At 40.8% G+C, this 9,316-nt stretch overlaps 1 pseudogene across 1 annotated transcript; it reads left to right on the forward strand.

Moving 5' to 3' along the window:
* Nucleotides 1-1,176, forward strand: LOC309620109 (solute carrier family 25 member 3 pseudogene; annotated as a pseudogene). Its single transcript has 2 exons — nt 1-34; nt 553-1,176. The product of its transcript is annotated as a solute carrier family 25 member 3 pseudogene (transcript).
* The last annotated feature ends 8,140 nt before the right edge of the window (nt 1,177-9,316 follow it).

The raw sequence follows: 9,316 nt of genomic DNA on the forward strand, positions 1-9,316 counted from the left end.
ATGGAGATGACCATTACCATAAGCGGGCAGTTGAGTGAGGACTCCAGAAAAGTCTTTCAGGAAGGCAACGGTGCATGGCGACTCTTCGCCCTCTCACTCACCTCCTTATCTATTTACTTGCCTATTCATGTGTTTACTCGTGTTTGTACTTGTTGATTTATTTTTTTAGCATCTTTGTAGAAGACTAAGCCGCTGAGCCAGACAGAAGCCACTTTAGGAACGGAAAGCCTGACCCACCAGCGAAAGACCTAGGGACCTAGGGAGACCTAGGGACCACTGACCATTGGGTAAGAAGGGCTGAGGGGCGGGATTCCTGCCGTTACCAGAAGCCCATTCACCCGAAGGCGTGGGGGCGGGGCGAAGGGCGGTCCTGGAGGTGAGGGGCGGGGCGATGCCCTTACTTAAAATTTCAGGAGCGGGATTGCAACCCCAAACAGCCCAGCCGATAGTAGGGGGTGTGCAGGTGCAGGTAGAACGCGACTGAAGCCCTGTGGGCGCCAGCCGGCCTGTTCCTCACCCTGACCTTTGGGTTGGCGGGCTCTCGGGGTTAAGTTCAGACGCATGCGCAATGCACCGGGGCCCCTGAGGGAGGAAGGAGCTCCGGCAGAGGGGAGTGTGTGACTAAACCGAGCTCGGCCACGTGTGACGCTGGCAGTTACCGAGCCCTGAAGGCGAGAAGCGCGGGCCGACTCAAGGGCAGGCCCTGGGCGGCGGCTGCGGAGGAACCCAGCTATGAGTACGGCTCCACGAAGTACCTGCAGCTGTGCGGCCTGGGCGGGATGCTGAGCTGCGGGCTGACACACGCGGCCGTTGTGCCCCTGGACCTGGTCAAGTGCCGCATGCAGGTGGACCCCGGCAAGTACAAGGGCATCCTGAGCGGCTTTGGCGTGACGGTGCAGAACCACGGGCTGCGCGGCCTGGCCCGAGGCTGGGCCCCAACCTTCCTGGGCTACTCCCTGCAGGGCCTCTTCAAGTTCGGCCTATACGATGTCTTCGTATAGATCCGCTACGCGCAGCTCCTGGGCCAGGAGAAGGGCTACGAGTGGAGAAGCAGCCTGTACCTGGCCGCCTCGGGCCGCGGCCCCCAGGATGTACGGTGAGGAGGGCCGGTGGGCCTTCTACAAAGGCGTGGCGCCGCTCTGGATGCGGCAGATCCCCTACACCACACAATACTAGTGTGTAGGATGTTAACGTTTGTGGAGAGGTGACTTAACGTGCAGACCGACTTTAAGTGATTGATTCCTTCTTTCTGGCAATCCAAGAGAATTGCAACCGTTTCTTTTGGGGGTTTGAACCATTATCTTTGGGGAGTCGGCATGGTTGCTTTAACTCAATAGCTTTTCAACAATCATAACGAAAAAATTCTTAACAGGAAGTAATGTTAGGTGATTTCGTGTCTCTAGATTACACCTTCTTTGATTCACCATTCGGTGGAGATTATCCAAGCATCACTACTGAATAGCCTACTACTGAGGTTTTAAGGTCAGCACAACTATGTGGGACAGAGAGCAAAGTAAAATTCTGCTACATGGTGCTCATCTCAGTAGAAATCGTGCACCTATTGAATAAAGGACCATTCCGTATTTCCTGTTCATGTCCATTACAGGTAAAAATTATTAAACGTTAAATTGTGACTTACATTGCCTGATAGCTTAGAAAGCATTCACTGTTTTCAAAGAGCATGACATGAAATCTGCATTTTCTCATTTGGCTTTGTCCTATTCTCTTCCTGATGTTGCTGATTAGAACCTAGCTCACTCCAGGAAATGCTGCAATTGGATCAATGTGGAAAACCAAAATGAGATGAAGGGCAGGCTCTGGGAATAAGTATGTAAAGAAAAGTCTCTGTTCTCTAAAGATTTCTTTTGTACAACTCAGCTTTCAACAGCCATACATCCAAAGAAAATCATACCACCCTGACATTTAAACACACACACAACCCTACAAATTCCAACAAATTTTGGTTAAATATTAAAGAATGGTTTTTGTGATTTTGAAAGGAAAAAATCTCACTTTTAATGTAACAAATGTCATTCATTTAATTTGGTAGATATTTCACTGATCTTTACAGTGGTTGAGGTTCATAAAATTTATTGAAGTTATAAGGCATGTTTTCAGTTTTCTGTAGCCTTCACGTCTCTGACTGGGGAAACTATAAAATTAGTGAAATTCTGTGAATTAGAGATGTTTGTAGAATGTGAATAAGAAATAAACTTCAATATGATATTTGATATGATTTACCAAAATGTTACACAATTGCCCTAACAACTTGTATTAAAAACCACAAACTTAGGATATGTTAATGTTTTAACTATGTAATAGTAAACTGTTTAGTGGTTAACAGAAAAAAAGTGTCTAAGTATGTTTGAACTGTCTTGACTGGATAATAAAGAGCTTGGAGGAAAAAAGTCAGAACTTGTGAATGAGATGCAATGAAATTTATATTTAGCACTCCTATTTTCTTAGGGAGGATGCAGGAGACAGGTCATTGTGTATTTTTAAGATACTTTCACTTTCCCTAGGAAGTTAGTGTCCATGTTTGTGGAAAAGAAAAGTTCTCAAGGAAGGAGAATGATAAATTTTGAGGAAATAAATTGTGCAGTTTCATTTTTGCAAAATTTTAAAACATATATTTTTGACTAGTGTTGTAAAATGTTTGTAGGAAGTTTCTTTGGTCAATAATTTATTAAGTAAATTACTTTCTAATGTAATGTAATTTAAGGAATTGCTACAAAATCTATGGAGTTTCAAGAAAGTGGGAGACCGATTATTCTGGTCTGTGGTATTTCATGATTGTTCTGTTGACAACACCAGATAATTTCTGTAATATACAACGTGTATGTTTAGACAAGTATAATCTAAGGAGAACTGTTTGGCATGATTCTTACTGTCATGGACATGGTTGAGAGGATGGGTTTACTTCGTTTGGGTCAGCAGTTTTCATATTCAGTCCCTAGATTTCTTTTTTTTTTTAAATTTATTTATTTATTTATGTTTGGCTGTGTTGGGTCTTCGTTGCTACGCGCGGGCTTTCTCTAGTTGCGGCGAGCGGGGGCTACTCTTTGTTGCGGTGCGCTGGCTTCTCATTGCAGTGGGTTCTCTTGCTGCGCTTGTTGTGGAGCACCGGCTCTAGGCGCGCGGGCTTCAGTAGGTGGCATGCAGGCTCAGTAGTTGTGGCACACGGGCTTAGCTGCTCCGCGGCATGTGGGATCTTCCCGGACCAGGGCTCAAACCTGTGTCCCCTGCATTGGCAGGCAGATTCTTAACCACTGCGCCGCCAGGGAAGTCCCAGTCCCTAGATTTCTATTTGCCTTTTTTTGTTCATGGTAGTTTACAAATGTCTGAATAAATAGGGACCATGGTAGCTAACAATAAAGAATAAAACATAATTTAAGAAAGATAATGTGAGTTCAGAGTCATGAGGTGTTTTTTTCTAGTTACTATTCCTTTGGAACAATTTAAACTTCTATTCAGTGTTTTACCTTGTCTGTAATTACCACTCTGTGAAATCGTGCATATCTGTTAGAATTAGAAAAGCCATAGATTATATCTGGTATTGTTAGACATTTTATATTCGTTTTCATGTAATCTCAATCTTTGAAGTAGTCCATTTTATATATAAAGAAACAGACTCAGAAGCTAGGTAGCTTGCTCATAAAGCTAATAATTGATACAGTCTGAATCAGAGTCCATATTTTCTTCATCACTCTAGCTCAGCACCTTGACATAACCAATGACTATACTTTTCATAAATTGCTTTTTCTAATACCTCAAAAAATATATTTTTTAAATCTTCTATTTGTATATACTATAAAACTTTACTAATTTTGCACTAATGGAAAGTTTGTAATGTGTCTCAATTGTGAAAAACCTATTGTGTAATAACTTAGAAGTAATCAAACTGCAAAATACTTAAATACATTTAATTTAATATTTAAATTATTTCCTGCACCAGGTCAGTGCCTCATCCCTAACTTGAAGGGACTGATGATCATAAAAACAGTGATTTTAATTTTTAAAAAATTTATGGTACTGCAGTTTCAACAAGAGGCTTTACCCTATCACATTCTCTAATTTTTTCCTCTAAGCTTTAGTTCCTACAGCTAAAAAAGCTAGCTTGGGCTATTTATCTTTTCCCCCAGGTGCTGATTAAAAGTAGCTTTTTCAAGTATTTGAGATTAATTTCATGATAGGGAGCTGTAATCTCATCCATTGATCTGTCTTTTAAGAAGTGAATAAAGAGAGTAGGTAAAATCTTGAAAAACAAAGGCCATATTTACATGTTAAACCACACTGATAAAGATTGGAAAGAATCAGAGTATTAATGTTATGAGTATTTTTCCTTGTTGTACAAGTGTGTCTTTAGAAAGTTTTCCTTTAGATCCTTTCAAAGGCAAGAAGAATTTTCTGAAGTCAGAAGATCACATTTTGACAGGCAACCATTCAATTAAAGTATGCTTGTTTTATGTGGTCTTAAAGATCAGTTATTTTTTAAATCATGAGCAAAGAACTATTTGAAAGGAAATTTAAATTTTAGTATTATTTATAAAGCTTTGTCTTTTTTCCTGAATGCTATTATTTGGATGGATCGGTGAGTAGAGAGGATGCTAACGATGTAATTATAACTAAGATTTGTTTGTATGTGTGTCCATTTTAGTTAGCATATTTTGAGACCTTCAGTTATAGAGTATCCAAAATTTTAGAGGCAATTCGCTAATTCTGCCCATACCCCAGTCTATAACACTGTTGATCAACATCTACCATGTGCCAAGCATTGTTCTAGGCAGAAGAGTTCTCATGAGGAGCACAACACATGGTCTTTGCCCTTGCGGAGCTTAAAGTCTAGTGGAAAAAAATTTACAGTTGTGCAAATGCTGCAAAGAAGTGTAGGGTGTTGTAAGATTGTACATCTAAGTGGCATTTGAGATGATACCTAGAGGATAAGTAGGAGGTAGACCAGCAAAGAGAAGATACACAGCACAGTATGTGCATTTCCCCTGAAGAAAGAGAAGGACTGATGGTTTTGAGAAACTAAGACTTCACTTTGGCTGGAGCCCTTCAGTTGCAGACAGCGTGATGTGAAGTGAAATAGGAAAAGTAGACAGGAAGACATTCACTGCAGGCTCTGTAGTTCTTGTTGAAGATTCGAACTTAGAGTGTTCTTAGAGCCATTGGAAAATCCCCGAAGGACTATGAGCATGAAATGACCTTCAGTTTGCTGTCTGGAGAGAAATGGAGCAGAGGGAGAGAGGTTAGTTAAAATGTTCTTGCTGGGGACTTCCCTGGTGGCCCAGTGGTTAGGAGTCCGCCTGCCAGTGCAGGGGACGTGGGTTCGAGCCCTGGTCCGGGAAGATCCCACGTGCCGCGGAGCAACTAAGCCTGTGCACCTCAACTACTGAGCCTGCGCTCTAGAGCCCACGAGCCACAACTACTGAGCCTGCGTGCCACAACTACTGAAGCCCACGTGCCTAGAGCCCACGCTCTGCAACAAGAGAAGCCAAAGCAATAAGAAGCCTGCGCACCGCAACGAAGAGTAGCACCCGCTCGCCACAACTAGAGAGAAAGCCCACGTGCAGCAACAAAGACCCAACACAGCCAAAAATAAATAAATTAAATAAATTAAAAAAAAAAATGTTCTTGCTGTAATCCAGGTGAGAGAATGGTACCCTGGACTAGGATGATGACAAGTGAAATGTTAAAATACCATGAGAAGCCGAAAGGTGGAAACAACCCAGATGTCCATCAGTGGATGAAGAGATAAACAGATTATGATATATGCATGCAATGGAACATTATTCAACCATAAAAAGGAACGAAGTCCTGATACATGCTACAACTTGGGTAAGAAAGAAGCCAGACACCAAAGGTCGCATATTGTATGACTCCTTTTATATAATATATCAAAATAGGCAAGTCCATAGACACAGAAAGCAGATTAGTGATTACCTGGGGTCGGGGTGAAGGGAATGGGAAGTGCTTATTTAATGGATATGAAGTATTTTCCCCTGGGTGATTAAAGAGTTTTGAAAGTGGAGAGAAGTGGTGGTTGGACATTGTGAAAAATTAAATGCCACTTAATTGTATACTTTTAAATGGTTGTGTGTTAAATGAATTTCATCTTCATAAAAAAAGCTATCATGTGATGCTTTATGCATAATACCCCCAAAGTGGAAACAACCCAAATGTCCATCAACTGATGAATGGATAAAAATGTTGTATATCCATACAATGAAATATTTTCACCATAAAAAGAGAATAAAGTACCATTTGCCGTAAAAAGAAACAAAGGAATAAAATATATGCTACAACACGGATGAACCTTGAAATCATTATGCTAAGAAGCTAGACACAGCCACACGTTTTATGATTCCATTTATATGAAATGTCCAGATTAGGCAAACCCATAGAAAGTAGATTAGTGGTTGCCAGGGGCTGGAGTGGGAGTTGAGGGATGGAAGGGAGGAATGAGAGTGACTGATAATGGGTACGGGATTTCTTTTTGGAGTGATGCAAGTGTTGTGGAATTAGTGGTGATGGCTGCACTATTTTGTGAGTATAGTAAAAGCTGTTGAGTTACACACTTTAAAAGGGTGGATTTCATGGTATGTGAATTATATCTCAATAAAGCTGTTATATAAATATCATGAGACTATAAAATGCACCTTAAATATCTATTTCTTCCTTAAAGTACAGCCCTTACCTCTATCTTCCTCAATCAAGTTAAGACTACAGCTCCAAATGTAAACTGCTGTCTGTGACATGTTAAATTCCATATAAATGAGTAGGAAAAAATCCACCATGTTGTGAAGGCTGGAAATTGCCTCTAAGGAATGAAAAATCTCTTGGTTTCTAGTGACGCAGAGATGATTAATTTTGGAGAATCATCTCACAATGTAAGGTGTTGAGCCACCAACAATTTTGCCCTCTATTGTAAGGAAGAAATGGGAACAGATGGATTTTGAGAAAAGCAGGTGTGTGTATAGTGTCCAGGAAAATCTCAGTTAACCAGAAACATTCAGGAATTGGTGGTTTAAAATCCCCTTTTGTTTGCAATCCTTGATTAATTTCTCTTTTATAATATACTGAATATGATTAATAATTTAGGGATTATTTTGTAAATAATTTTTTGTAAAGCCTCTGCACAAAGCTTTGTAAAGCCTCATGGGCCATCAGCTATGAAAATCAATGCTTGTTGAATAGCTATAGAAGGCGTAGGGCTTTTGTGGATGGATGTACACAGACTCTAGATATAAATGAATATGGATATGAGTATGCGTGTGGGTGTGTTTAATCCTCAGTGTTAGTTTGAAATCTTGTCATTTGCCTCTACTAAAACATAGAGTGAAGGAAAATATCTGGTTTACTCTAAGATTATTTATTGAGTATCTACTATATGATATTACCTCTGTTAGCTAGGTACTTTCACATGTTATTTTACTGTATTTTTACTTTGTGTTCTAGTATGTTGTTTCAAAAATTGGTGATTTCATGTCTAAACTATAGGTAGTCCTGTGAGTTACCACAGTGCTCCAAAATGGTAGGCTATTTCTAAGGAAATGATATTTCTAAATTATTATATTTTTAATATATGTATATCAGTATTTCTATCTTTCCTGCCATAAAGACATAAAACATGTTTTCAGAAAATACTAGTAAAAATTGGTATTCTGGAAAGAGATTCTGTGAGTTGAAAGAACTCTGCCCCTTTGCAAGGCTGGTAATTCACGTAATTGTCACAAATACACGTAATTGTCAGGCTTCAGACAGGAATCGGAGCTGCTGACAGGGTGATTGTTCGTTTTTAAGAGGATGGATGGAAACCTGGCAAAGAACCACGGTCCCTTCATCTCCAGTAGTGCTCGAATTCTGGCTGTAGTTACATCCTACTGCCAGATATGAGGATTTGTCACTGTAATCATTTTCTCATACCTTAATGTCTCCCCCGACCCTTACCAAGAATATAAAGCTTTTTGGTTGCGCTAAATCAGTTATCATTCATCTTATTTATCTGTGTTGTATTTTGAAACTTTTGCTTTTTTAGATCATTTCCTATATATGATAAATGCTGTTACTAATATTTATAGCAACCATTTACTGTACCAAGCATTGTGCTAAGAACTTTACATACAATGTATCATTTATTTACAACCATTTTGTGAGTTTGTTACTTGTATAAGTTAGGATTTTTTTTTTTTTTTGGCTGCAAACAACACAAAATCTATTACACAACAGGTTAAACCATAAAGAGATTGATTTTTTTTTTTAAAGATTTTTTATTGATTGATTGATTGATTGCTATGTTGGGTCTTCGTTTCTGTGCTAGGGCTTTCTCTAGTTGCGGCAAGCGGGGGCCACTCTTCATCGCGGTGCGCGGGCCTCTCACTATCGTGGCCTCTCTTGTTGCGGAGCACAGGCTCCAGACGTGCAGGCTCAGTAGTTGTGGCTCACGGGCCCAGTTGCTCCGCGGCATGTGGGATCCTCCCAGACCAGGGCTCGAACCCATGTCCCCTGCATTAGCAGGCAGATTCTCAACCACTGCGCCACCAGGGAAGCCCAAGAGATTGATTTGTAACAAGAAATCTGGAGACAGGCACACCAAGGTTGGTTCAGTAGATTAGTGTTGTCCCCAGGGACCTAGGCGCTCTTGGTCCTTCTTCTCTGCCATCTGTAGTGTGTCCGTGATGTTTCCCCTTGTGTTCAAGAGATGGCTGCCACCGTACCAAACATCACGTCTCAGCAACAGCATCCAGATCAGGAAGCAAGGAAGGCAAAGGCAGATGGGCTTTCTCTTCATGTGTCTCTCTTATCAGAGAGAAAAATCTTTCTCACAAGCTTCTGGCTGATTTCCCCTTTGGCCTCATAGGCCAGAATTAGGTCACATGCTTTCCTGTAGCCCCTATAAACCAATCACTGACAACAAGAACGGAGGACTTAGATCAGTGTGACACATCTGCGGGGATTAGGCACATGGGGTCCTGAACAAAACCAAGATTTTCTGTTGTCATTGTTGTTAGCAAGGAAGACGAGGTAAATGGCTGTTGGGTAGGCAACCAGGGTTTGCCCTTATATTCTTTTCCTTTTTTCGCAAACGAGGCGACTGAGGCTCAAAGTAAGGTAAAACCATAGTGACAAAACCAGGATTCAAACCAGATTTGTCTGCCCCCAAAACAGTTTTGTTGTCACATTACTTGCTTTAGCTTGGAAATTGCTCTGAGACAGAGCTACTATAGCTCATATCACAAGGGATTTATTACTAAAAGTGTCAGAAAAACTGCTTTCTAACAGCGACTAATCCATAATGAAGTCTCAAAACCAG

This window comes from Balaenoptera borealis (genome assembly GCF_965194805.1).
Source record: "Balaenoptera borealis genome assembly, chromosome: 1".
Lineage (NCBI taxonomy): Eukaryota > Metazoa > Chordata > Mammalia > Artiodactyla > Balaenopteridae > Balaenoptera > Balaenoptera borealis.